The sequence below is a fragment of the Gopherus flavomarginatus genome, chromosome 10 (assembly GCF_025201925.1).
Source record: "Gopherus flavomarginatus isolate rGopFla2 chromosome 10, rGopFla2.mat.asm, whole genome shotgun sequence".
In the NCBI taxonomy this organism is placed as follows: domain Eukaryota; kingdom Metazoa; phylum Chordata; order Testudines; family Testudinidae; genus Gopherus; species Gopherus flavomarginatus.
Window position 1 is genome coordinate 72,979,793 of NC_066626.1, and position 13,558 is coordinate 72,993,350.

Consider the following 13,558-nt stretch of genomic DNA (forward strand, 5'->3'; position numbering starts at 1 on the left):
CATCCTTGCTGGGGCCCTGTCAAAACTGTTTGAATTGGGCCCCGCACTTCCTAAAGCCGGCCCTGCCTATAAGGGGGCATCTAAATAAGGCCAGGTAGAGAGCAGCGGTGGGCGACAGGTCTGCACACACAAGCCATGGCACTGACAATCCACGTGCCTCGCATCCCAGGGTCACTTCCCTTAGATGCTGTGTCCATCCCCCCATCCTGGCCCTTTAGGCTGCAAGCTCTCCAGGGCAGGCTCTGTGCCTCTGCAGCGCCTCGCTTCCTGGGTGCTACGGGAACATAACCGGCAGCGGCAGCAGCAAAGCTTTAATTCTGCCCGGGATCCCTGCAGGAACCGGCCTCCCCTCAGCTCGCTGAGCCGCTGCCTGGCCCAGCTGCTCCCCGCGCCGGGCTGCAGCCGCAGGCAGCTCAGCTCTGCCCATGAAAGGGCCGCCCCCCCATCCCCCCCGACAGAGGCGCCTGCTACCCAATCAGCTCTGCACGCGCCGCTCTCGCGCCCCACTTGCCCGGGGTTGCCGTGGCGACGCACTAAACCAGGGGCTGACTACCGCTTGCAAAAGCCCATTGGGGCTGGGGGGGATGCATCAGGCAAGGCAAGGCAAGGTGCTGCTGCTGCTGGAGCCGCGCACAACAAAGGCACAAGGCGAAGCATCCCAGGGAGACACTGCAGCCGCCAGGTAAATAAAGCCTGGGCGCCGCAGGAGGGGAGGGGAACAAAGCAGGATGTACAAAGGAGGGAGGAGAGGGAAAAGCGGATTTGCAAAAGCTGACGGGGTCTTGCAGTGGACGGTTGCAAGCGGTGGAGGGGGGTGTCACTTCGGTTTCCTTTCTGGGTTCAGTGAGAAAAGCAGCCGCTTTGTGCGCAAGCCACGCCAGGGAGCTATCCCCCACCCCAGCCACTGCCCCAGACCTGCCGTGTGTGCGGTAGCCGCCTCCGGAGCAGGGCTGGGGGCCAGGAGCGTGCAGAGAAGCGGCCAAAGGCACAAAGTTGGGATTGAGTTTCTCCCGAGCGTGGCGGGGAAAGCGGAGAAGGGGGCTGGGTTGGAAGGAAAAGCGCAGGGGGGTTGTTTGGGAGTGAAAATGCCCCAGAGGCTGGACGCCTCTCCTGGGTTTCCCCGAAGGTGGCTGGGGGGCTTTGCCAGGGCTGAAGGACTGGATGCGCCTTTCCTGGACGCCTTGATTACGAAGTTGTGATGCTAGTTTCCGTTAAATGCGTGAGCTCACCATGCTGTGAGCTAGGGGAGAAAACTGACAGCTGCCCACAACAGACAATTAGTGACCAAAGCATGAATCCACTTAGTCTGTCACTTGCAAGTCTGTTTCCTCGCTGCTGGGTTTTAAGTCATCCTCCTCCCACGGTGTGTTCTCCTTGCCTGCCTGAGAGGACTTGCAGCTAGGGTGAGCAGATGTCCAGTTTACAGGGACACTCCCGATTTTGGGGTCTTTTTCTTGTAGAGATTCCTATTACCCCCCACCCCCTCCTGATTTTTCACACTTGCTGTCTGGTCAGGGTACTTGCAGCAGGGGCGGATGGGTTAATGCCTTGTAACCCCCCTTCTTTTTCTGGGGTCTCTTCTCTTCAACCCCGGGGGGGCTGATGTAGAAAGGATTGTTAAGAGCCTCTAGATTTGTACAGATTCTGGTTTAAAATTGTCTGGTTTGGTAAGACATCCAGTACTTTATAGATAATCCATCTTCCCTATTCAGCACTGTTTTATTGACCATGCCTTGCTTGATGGTTGAGCCAGAAAAATGCACCTTGCTCGGAGGAGGTCTGCAACAAAGGCGAATGGCTGCAAGAGGTGATACAGGGAGCTACAAGAGGTTTATAAGCAGACAGGAGCATCCTTCTCTTCCCTAGTCATTTGTCTGGCTTGAAATAGCAATTGGTAGGAGGCTTGTTGGCTTTTTCAAACATCAGTTTAAATTTCTGCTTTCCATTGCCACTAGCTGTGCTTCCCCCTTCTCCGTTTTGGTCTCTCTCAGTTGCTCTTGGATGAAATAGCCATTACCAGCTACTTCTGCAGCCATCTCCTGGATTGTTTCACTGCTGGGGGGTGGGTACCTCTTCCAAAATACATTCACCTCTTTGCTGGCAAGCGTCTGATGCTCAAATAGCTGTCTCATACCTGGGAAACCTGCATGCCAATTATGTATTTACTAGCTCTTTGTTACTGACAGTTAATAACAGTTCCCATTGATGAATTAAAATGCATTGGTCTGGGGAGACTTTTCTCACACCACTCCTTTTCTGAAAGCTGATGCTGCACAACGATTTAAATGAACCCTCATCACCATTTTCTGCTTGCATGGGTTGTTTAATAGCAGTAGTGGAGACAACTTTAAGAATTCACACATCAGCAGGGTAGAGAACACATCCAATTATAGAGGAATTGGTTCTGTATGGAATAGATTATTTCTGCCATGTATGTGTACTAGTTTTATTGTCAAAAAAGAAGATTGAATAGCTTCCATCTAGCTCTTTAAATCTGCAGGATGCAAGTGAGTCATTTTTAATGAAATTTGCCATTCTGATTCATAACATCCTCATCTCCGGAATGCTTTATTTAATGTGTAGTGATGTCACACCCAAGAATTCTTGGCAAGGTTGTGCATTTGAGTCCATTCTGGTAGAAGTTTCAATGGATTATTGAAAAATGTCAGGTGCAACAAAATTCCCAAGAGGTTCTGTCAACAAAACAGGCAAAACCAGTCCTACCCCTGTTAGTTACACTGCAGCAATTCACAGGACTTGCTCCATTTCTCAGTTATACTTTCTCCCAAAAGCGTTACAAATAATAGCATAAAATATTCTTTAGTTGTATTACAATAGTGTCTGTAGGCCCATAGAGTGATTTCTTCCATGGACTGCTTTCAGAGTGCTTTACAAACACTAAAGCTCAGAGCACCCACATGCACCAGGAAAGTATTATTGTTCTCATTCTACAGATAGAAAAACGGAAGTACAGGCAGCTTAAGTGACTTGCAGAGAGAGAAAGAGAGGGAAGCAGACCAGAAATAGAGCCCAGAAGACTAGGCTCCTGAAGTCTGTGGTTTAGTCACTTGCCCCAGTCCCTGCCATTGTTTCCTAAAGTAACTTGCCACAGTGATATTGTTGCTTGCTATCAGTGCCGTATGCCTGGAGCATTTGGGGGAAATGTTGCTGCACACATAGAGGACAGGGTTTTGTTGTTGTTGTTGTTTTAGTGTGATGATTAAGTGAGAAGGATGTTTTTGCAATTAAGACAGGACTGGGGCTCAGGAGATTAGTATTGAGGTGGGAGCTCGGAAGGAGCCCCACCCATGGAAGAGGGCCCCATTGGCTAGGCACTGTACAGCTACCGAATAAATCAGGGGGCCCTGCATTGGAGGTTTAACAGTGTAAGTAGCAATAAGGTGGGTCCCAAACCCAGCTCTACCCCAGACTTCCTGGATGACATGAATTGCCAAAAGGTGCTCAGCTCCCATTTTAAAAGGCTGGATTTTGCCAAGTGCTCAGCTTCCAGCAATTCCTACGGCAACACTTACAGCTAGCTACTCTCAAGAGCTTTCCTCACCGCCTCTTGGGAACTTTCGAGAGTCTGACCCCTTGTTTTGCAGCTCAAGTGGGAACTTAGCTTGTTTGAAAAATATGGTCCCTGATTGCAGGTGCTGAACTCCTTTTAAACATGGCCCCAAGTTACTCTGCAACTCGGTGCCCTCTCTGTAAAAATAAGGATGCAGAACTGCTTCTTTTCTCTGGTGGGGTATTTATCTTGTCCACTTAGACTCATTTCAGTCTATTTGATCAGCATTCTTTCCACCATTTGTCTTGCACACACTCCTTTCTCCTTCCCCCCCTTTTGTTCAGCTGTCATTGTCTCATCATGAGAAATACTCTTTGGGCCAGCCCTGGCTTTTAGTATGTGCCTACAGCACCAAGCACCATGGAGTCCTGCTCCCCCATCAGGGCTTGTAGACAGTAGCATAATATAAAATAAAGTATTCTTGCTCTGTGAACATATAGTGCTGAGCATCATGGGGTGCTAATTGAGATCACAGCCTCTGTTATACTGCAGTAATTTCTAAGTGATAAGTTTCATCTCATCTCTCTTGTATCTTATTAAATAATAATTGGAGATATAGCAATCTTCTAGAACTGGAAGGGACCTTGAAAGGTCATCAAGTCCAGTCCCCTGCCTTCACTAGCAGGACCAAGTACTGATTTTTGCCCCAGATCCCTAAGTGGCCCCCTCAGGGATTGAGCTCACAACCCTGGGTTTAGCAGGCCAATGCTCAAACCACTGAGCTATCTTCTCCCCCCTAGGGAGTCTGGCCCAGCTCTCACTCATGCTGGTGTAAATCTGGAGTAGGCTTATGTCTACTCTATGCTGCAATCAGGGGGTAGGTGCAACAGGCAGTATATCTGAGCTAGCTTTCCTAGAACTAGTTCAGGTACCAATCACGATGAAATCACAGCAGCACACACTTCAGCATGAACTGTACAAGCCCATCTGGGGCCCTGGGTACTTAGCATAGGCCCAGGGTAAAGTGTGTGCCGCTATGGCAGCTTCAGTGCTAAGGGCACCTGTGCTAGCTAGATTTACAGCTAGCTCAGTATGTCCACATGTGCTGCAGTCACACCTCTCACTGTGATGTAGACATACCCTAAGTCAGGGATAACAATTATTTTTTGTCAAGGTCCAGATTTCTTGGTGAAGGAATAGTCAAGGTCCAGCTGCCAGAGAAAATACAAACAACAACAAAACAACAACGCTAATAATAAGTAAATAAAAAGATTTTGTCATTTGTTCAAATGTATCTAGCAGTCTGGATTTGGCCCTTGGACCACTATTGACTACCTCTGCCCTAAGTCATCTGAAGTCAGTGGAATTGCACTGGAGTAAGACTGGTGTAAAATGGAAGGGGAGGAGGGAAATCAAGCCCCAAACCTGGAAAACAAGGTTTCTAGGTTCTGTGCTGGCTCTGTCACTGGCTTGTTGTCTGATCTTGGACAAGGCTCTAGACTTCTCTGTTCAGTTTACCCAGCTCTAAAATGGTGATAGCAAATCTCTACTTGCCTGTGTAGCCTGCTTGGAGATCAGTGGTTACGTGCAAATGAGCACGATTCAAGTGTTTGCCGGCAGTGGAATGCTATTTTATCAGTAGCAGTATCGCAGTAGCACCCGAGTGCCAGTCGTGGGCCACAGCCCCATTGTGCTAGGTGCTGGACAAACAAAACAAGGGGATGTTTGCCCCAAAGACAAGAGACAACAGGTGGAGACAGATGAGGGAGCCCCACAAAGAAATGAGACAGAATTGGTCAGGCAGTATTGGAACACTAACCAAATTCTCTCCTTGACATTGGAGAAAATCCAGAGTGACTTCATTGACTGCAGCGGAATTGCACCACTATAACTGAGGAGAGAATTGGCCCCTACCTGAGATGAAAGGAATTGTTTGCTTCCCTTCCCTAGGAAGTACTGTATGACATTTGGCACTTAATGAAAGGTTTCCTGCTTGTTGATCCTGCTCACTAGCCTCTCTGCATGATCAGGCTGGTGCTTTCCCGTAAGAGGCTCATTTTCCTAATATCTGGGGGTCTTTTCAGCTAGTTTGACAGAAAGTTCATATTTTGCAGCTGTCTAACTGGAACAACCCACTCTCCCCTGCATGACTAATGGGGCCCCAGTTCTTGACCCTCCCAAGCTTCTGCACAAAAGAGAAAACAAGGGCAGATCATGCAGCCTTACACCAGCAGAGCACCACTGAGGACCTGACCAACTGGGTGAGGAGAAGATTGCTATGAGCTGCTAAGTGTAACTTGGGAGACGAATGTTTGGCAGTCCTGTGATCATGTGTTGCCTGAGCCAGCGGGCAAGCAGGGGGAAGGGAGTGGGTTGGCCAGTGGTGGGTATATTAGGAAAATTGACCACTGTACAGAGAGCAGCATAAAGTACCACTTCAGTGGCATATAGCTCTTGTTCCAAATCTCTGCATGGGGTGGGGGTGAATTTAACCCATTTTGCATTAAACCAGCATAAGTGAACCCTGACAGATGCACCAGCACCTCTCACATTGTCAAACATTCCACTGTTAGCAGGATAACTATGTAACACTAGGGAGGTACCACTGATCTAGAGATCACAGGGATCCTGCAGGAGTACACCTCTACCTCAATATAACACGACGAATTCAGATATAATGCAGTAAAGCACCGCTCCGGGGGAGGCGGGGCTGCGCACTCCGCAGATCAAAGCAAGTTCGACATAACATGGTTTCACCTATAAGGCAGTAAGATTTTTTGGCTCCCGAGGACAGTGTTATATCGGAGTAGAGGTGTACTCTAGCTGCTAGCAAGAGTGGTGTGTACAACAAGCAGCTTCTAAGAGGATAGTTTAGAGATGCCCAACACATAGCGGAGAAGGACATGTGGTTTAATCAATTTACATTTTGAAAATTACACCTTGTGAATTATATTATTTTGGTAGGATCAGGAATAAGTCTGTTTTAATTTCTGCGTCATTGCACAAGTCATGAGGTTGTGTCCCTGCTTTGGAGTATGGGTTAGTTGCCAAGTGGCTTGCGGCTACCCAGAATTCACGTGTTATCTCATGCTACTCTTCCATGCAGTAGTCAGTCTCTCTCTCTCTCTCTCTCACACACACACACACACTCTCTCTCTCTCTTTTCTAGGCTGTATCATTTTCATCTCTGCAACACAACATTGAACCACTGGATCAGCATCGAGTCCATCAGAATAGAAACAGGTCATTTTCCATAAAACCTTTATCAGTCCCCTGTGAAGGCAGTTGGCACCAAAGATTAATTATACAGGTACTAGGAGGAATTATAGGTGGAAAGCAATAAAACTAAAGGAAAGTTTAGGCTGAATCTGTCAAAACTTCCTGAAAGTGCAGTGTATTTGGCTACAGAAGTCCTTCCAGGAAAGTGGTGGAACCCCAGAGCTTAGTGCTTTCAAAGTTAGACTGAACAAAGAGTGATAAGTGTAGGGTAGGGTAGCATCCTGCCCTTGCAGAAGGGTTTTATAAATTACTTCTCGTTCCTATGAATCCAAGGAGCATGTGTCCCCTAAAAATGAGCTGCTGGGCCCTAGGAGTTCAAAGCATCAGTCATTGCTATCTTTTCTCAGCTCAAGCCATCTTCTCTACCGTGCTGAAAGCTGTTCTGGAAAAGTACAGAGCAAGCTTAGCTGTAGGGCTTCTACCATTGAGCGTTAGCCAATTGCTGTCATATCAGATTAGTTCAGTGTCACATTAGCACTCATTTATGTTAATGCAAATACAGCATGACTGCCCCGTAACACTGATTGAATTACTGTATTTACAGCCTCATGATCAGGATAATTAAAAGGTTCTGATTATGAAACCATGGACTTCCCCAAGGTGACTCCTCTTTCTCTGGCTGCTGCTTCTGAAGAGTCTAACTAGGAATTTTTTGTCCATTTGGAGTTTGGGCAGCAGGGAAGAAAGATGGAGGGTGTTTGGTTTTAGTACAGTTATATGTAGTAAGCACTGATGTAGCTACGCGATTGTCCTCTATTGCACCACAGAGTGTGTACAGTATGGGTAGCAACAGTGCAAGCTTCCCACACTTTGCCCCCCCAATGCACTCCAACCCCAGCCAGAATAGCTCTCTCCATAGAGAGTTCTTGGCCTCTGAGGAGACTTCACACAAGGGTATCATTTCTGTGGACATTAGTCGAGTAAGGAGCTGGACTGAGACTCACCCAACCCATTCCACAGATACAGGGGAGGTTAAATTTTTTTGCAGAGAATAGTATATACACATGGCCCAATGTGTGACATGAATGTATTGATGACACTAAGATGGCATGATGCAGCCCAAAATGCTTATGCAAGCTTACAAACAAGTTCTGTTCAACAGCTCCATGCTGCCTGTTTTTCCTTAGGGTATCTGCAGATTTGAGGAGGAAAAAGTGTCTGTGTGGCCAGGATTCAAAAGTTACATTGGTCCAAGGGCTGTGATGTGTTAGAACAGGTCTTTGCTTAGGGTCAAGACAGCTCTGCTGCTCAGAGGAATCCGCGACTGTTGTAAGGTCTGATGGTTCATGAGCCAGTAATGGAAAGCCAGGAACCTCAGAAGTTTTGTGTAGCGGACATTCAGCACCCTTGAAACATTAGGCAGCAGCTATGCTTTAGGACCTGTAGTCAGTGAGCGGTCATTGCTGGAGTCACTTTGACAGAACAGGGTTACACTTCCAAGGCCAGGAAAGGTTTCTGTCCCTAAGCTTGGAGCGGTGATCAGAAACAAGCAGCATTTCGCCCCAGTGCATCACTACCAAGCTGAACTTAAAAAGGGGAGGGGGGGCAGAGAAAGGAGGGAGGTGTTTTCTCATGACTAACTCAAGTCATGGCTGGAATATTAATTGGCTATTTGATGAATCTAACAAATTAGAGATAGAAGAGACCAACTGGCTAGACGACCTCATTGTGGGGACAGTATATTTAGTCCAGTCCAGGTTTGATTCCGCTATAGAGCTTTATTCCAATAAACTACTAAACTTGTTTCTCTTTCCCCTTACCCTCTCCTCAAAGGTAACCCAAAGCCCTTTAGTCGCACGTCATGTATTTACATTTTGCAAATGAATCTTTCAGGGATTGAAAATATGTCTAGCACCTAGATTTCCATGCTCCCTGCATGCTTACGGAGCTGTCTGCCCTTCAGGAGACACGTGCAACTGCAGCAGATGCTAGTGGGAGTTCCACATATGTATTGAGGGAAGAACCTGACCCTCTGGAACTGCCTTTTGAAGTGAATAGCAGTGGTGCCAATATGCAGAACACATTGTAAGAGCCATGCCAGGGAATGACACACTCATCTCTTGGCTTTTCAAGGATCCATGAGCAATTTTGGCAGAGCATCACATCAGGAGCCATTTGTTCACCAAACATTGACAAAGTGGAGTCGCTTTGTAATATAAAAAGACATTTAGCAATCCAAATAGTCAGTCATTAGGCAAAAGCTGACAATAGTTTTGACTGCAAGCGATTCATGTGATCATCAGGGCAGAACTCTTGCTGAGCTCACTTCCATTCAGGGTGCCAGGTTCTTCCTTCGGGGAGAGAGGATGGTCCGGAGAAGGTTATTTGTGTAACTTAGTGTCTTTGAGCCAATGTATCACTCACTTAGTAGAGATGATTTCAGTGAGACAACATAGCAGAAGACCCTCTGGCATAGCTCCTGTTTCCTAGACACTGGTTGTAAGTTTGCAGTGGTGTTGGACCCTGGACATCAGAGAGACAAGGTGGTGAGGTAATGAAGAGCTCTGTGTAAGCTCGAAAGCTTGTCCCTTTCATCAACAGAAATTGGTCCAATAAAAGGGATTACTTCACTTATTGTCTCATTAGTTGAGTGTGTCATATCCAGTCAGCAGATCTGTTGTGACAGATTTAGTCACAGAATTCGTAGTCTGATTTATTAAAGACAAGGTGAGTGAGGTAATATCGTCTTCTATTGGACCAACTTCTGTTGATGAAACAAGCTCTCTCTCTCACCAACGGAAGTTGGTCCAAGTTGGTCTCACTCACCTTGTCTCTCTAATAGCCTAGGACCAGTACAGCTACAGCTGCACTGAATAGCCTGATTTATGAAAAACCAATGCCAGAACTCGGTGGGGGAGGTTATGAATCACCGCAGGTTACAGCATGGCTTTGTAGAGAGGCATGCCCGAGAAATGGCACATGGGTAAGATGGCTGGGTTTAGAAGTGTGAGGAAAGTACTGATTGAGGAATATCTTCAACCAGACTTATGCAGATGGCCCAGAGCTGAGCTAGCCCCATCCCAGATGGGGAGGGCAAACTCATAGGAGTTATATATAGTAAATGGAACAGCTGGATTTTGTAGCAAGATTAAGGCTGGGTCCTTGGAATCCAGATGGCAGTGAATCAGTGACCAGACATCACAGCACATGGCTGATTGATAGTGTTCCCCTCATACTTGGCTTAGGCACTCCTCTGAAGAGGTCTCCTCATCCTCTCCCAGCTGGCACTTGGTAGAATGTTGGTCTTGACCCTCAAAATACGTTAAGTTCTTGGTTTGATGGTGCCAGAGTTATGTCAGGGGGCAAAGGAGGAGTCCAAATGCTTTTCCAACAGAAAAACAAACAAGCATGTGAGCAACTTCTTTACACGCACCACTTGAATCACTAATTACATCTGGTGGTTAATCAGGGTGTGGGAAGAACACAGCAGCATCAGATTTGTTCTCAAATTGTACATCTCTAGACAATTTTTTTTCCATAGGCACCAATTACGCGTGCTGTACAAAGACCAGGTGTAGACCAGGGAAGATTGGCCTGGCTCATTCCCTCTGCTTCTGCAAATGGAGGGGACTGAGATCTGGCAGATTGCCCTGGGGGAACAGGGAGTGGAGTAGAACGTCTGTAGCATCATCTCCTTCCCTTCCCCTAGGAGCCTGCAGAAATCCCTCCTCTTGGGCTCTGAATGAAGCAAAGTGGCTCCACAGAGTGCGAGGGAGGGTGCAGCCATGGACCATCCATTCTCTGCAGCATCATTCTCTGCTCAACTCCCATATTTGCCAGTGCTACTCTGGCTCTAAGGAAAGGGGCCACAGAATGGTGCAGAGGGGCTGATCTTTCGCTATAGACAACCCCATGATTCTTTGGCTTTTCCCTACGGATCTGCAACACTGGAAGGCCTCACCCCCAGCTCACCCCCTGAGGAGACTATGAGGTGAGAATTGTTAGGCTCTGTTCCAGCAGATTATCCTTCCTAAATCCCTGTGTCACTCAGAGATCTGCTGCATACAGACCTCCTGCTATTTCCCTGTTCCATCAACTCAAGGAGAAAGCATCAGCCTTCTGATGCAGAGTTCAAACCTTCTGCACACATGTGCAGGGTGCTGCCTGCAACAGGGAGATTTTTCCATTGCTATTAGCAGATAGCTGTCAGTATCATAGTACCATTGGGGCCGTGTTTGTGTTTGTCCCAGGACACAATCCGAATGCTTGGCATGTCAAGATGCCAAAAAAACAATGTAATGTATCTCCACTGTTATTCTTTTCTATTGTAGTTTTAACCTTAATTGGCATGGCCACGAATTGAACCACAGTCCTGATTGCAAACGAATCTGCAAGATAGCCTTTAGCTTTCCATACTGCTCCAGGAGATCCACACTGGAATCTTCATTGCTCATTTTGCATGAATCTGCTTTGGTTATGTCCGCAGCCATGTTGCGACAGTTCAGTTGTACGCTGCTAGAGTGCGGTCATGGGGTTTTTTGATAGAGCAGCACTAGTCATAGAAGCTGTGTACTAGAACCCAGCATTGCTTGTGGAAGCCGTTTAAGGCTGGACCATATTTTTGGAAATAGTTGCTTTATGCTCTGAGGAGTTAGGTGCCCTCACAGCCTTCTTTATATCTGAAAGATTAGGATAGTGTCTTTAGGTAGACTGATGCACATAAGCAAATATACAGGAGGCAGGGATGCTGGAACAATTTGTATAGTGGGGGTGCTGAGAGTCATTGAACCAAACTGTAAACCCTGTATATAATGGAAACCAGTTCAAGCCAGGGGGTGCAGCAGCTCCCCCAGCAGGGGTGGCTCCGGGCCCCAGCATGTCAAGCACGTGCTTGGGGCGGCAAGCCGCGGGGGGCGCTCTGCCAGCGCTGCGAGGGTGGCAGGCAGGCTGCCTTTCGCGGCTTGCCTGCGGAGGGTCCGCTGGTCCTGCGGCTCCGGTGGACCTTCTGCAGGCGTCTGCCAGAGCCGCGGGACCAGCGGACCCTCCACAAGCAAGCTGCCGAAGGCAGCCTGCCTGCCGTGCTTGGGGCGGCAAAATGCCTAGAGCTGCCCCTGTCCCCCAGCACCCCTAGTTCTTGAACCTATGCAGAAAGGGTTGGATTAACTGAGGGATATTCAAGTTTTTTTGCAGGGTGTGTGGAGGGGGCGGGCAGGGAAGGACGGGCAACAGGACAATGGAAGCCTTGCCTGTTAATAACACCTTTGATGATGATAAACAATTTTAAAAGTATAAACTATGCAGTCTGCATTAAAGAGCTCAGAACACTTTTCATGTATAAAGGGGACTATTGAGAGGTCAGTTTAGGTTGCATGAAAACAACCCTATTAATCTAAAAAGTTTTCCATTACACTGGATTTTTAGATTCAATGTAGTTTGACTTTTTGAATAGTTAACACTCACCCAGCTCTCTTGGTTTGCCCTACTTGCCCAGTTGTTTACCCTTTGTTTCTCATTAAGAGACTCACCACCATGCTGTCCTTAGGAGGAGTCTGGAGCAGTATTGCCAGCTCTTGTGGCTTTATCACAAGTCTTAAACCCCAGCTCCTGGAATCAAGTGATGAGAGAATCTCTGCTTTCATTTTCAAATGAATGAAAGGTTCTAGTGCAGGGGTTCTCAGACTTTTGCACTGGTGACCTCTTTCACATAGCAAGCCTCTGAGTGTGACCCTCGCTTATACATTAAAAACACTTTTTTATATATTTAACACTATTATAAATGCTGGAGGCAAAGCGGGGTTTGGGGTGGAGGCAGACAGCTCGTGAACCCCATGTTATAACCTCGCGACCCCCGAAGGGTCCCAACCCCCAGTTTGAGAACCCCTGTTCTAGTGGTAGTGGAGAAAGCTTGAAAACCCAAATCCCAGTGGCTCAAAAAGTAGGAGGCAAATAGAAAACTTGGAATGTATTATTATTTAAACATTTGTGAATTTTGAATACTTGAGAATAGTGATATCATTGGAGTCTCAGGCTGATTTACATTTGGACTCTAAAAACCCTCCCTTTTCAGAACATCTGCCTCTTTCTCACCTCCCCACCACATGCAGCTGAGCCACCATTTTACAGGTTACTACTTTATGTTTAAAAAAAAATAAATAGAAAACGCACTATACAATGAAACCTGACAAAGTAAGGCAACCCTATGATATTGGCTACCAGACCCCTAACTGCACAGAGCATTTGTCATAGACGTAAATGTTTGAGACACAAAGTGGAATTCTTGTCAGATGGCATTTGGTGTTATGCTTAGCCAGCTAGAATCACAACTGGACCTGAATAAAATTTTGCCACAGAGAACAGCCTTGTATGAGGGTCAGCATAGATCAGGATTCCCTTTCATGAAGTGCATGGACTCACCACTGATTTACAGGGTACATTTGTAACCTATTGGAGAGTGGGTTGTACGGGGTCTACCAGTGGCACAGGATAGCAATTTGTTACAACCCTACTTAGAGGGTGTTAACAGCTTGCATGTTTAACTCTGGAGATCTCCACTTCGATCCCAGGTATGTCAGCCCAGATGGTGACTGCCACACCGCCAAAAAAAAGGTTAACATCCAGCACCCGACCTTTTGTCTAGGGTTGGTAGCAGGATGACTTTTTAAAGCCAACTTCATCTTCACCAGAGTTCCACCGAGCTGTATTCAGAAATATGAGTAGCAGCTCGAGGGCACTCTACGTTTATATAGGTGTAACAGCAGGGGTAGGCAACCTAAGGCATGTGTGCCAAAGGCAGGACGCGAGCTGATTTTCAGTGGCACTCATACTGTC

The 13,558-nt window shown here is 47.1% G+C and overlaps 1 protein-coding gene across 1 annotated transcript in view; it reads left to right on the top strand.

Moving 5' to 3' along the window:
* Nucleotides 1-581: 581 nt before the first annotated feature.
* The window catches only part of LOC127030435 (uncharacterized), a 102,987-nt gene continuing 90,010 nt past the window's right edge, over nt 582-13,558 (top strand). Inside the window, exon 1 of the mRNA XM_050916997.1 lies at nt 582-682. The gene's annotated coding sequence lies outside the window, so the exon portion shown is untranslated. The remainder of the gene's footprint in view (nt 683-13,558) is intronic.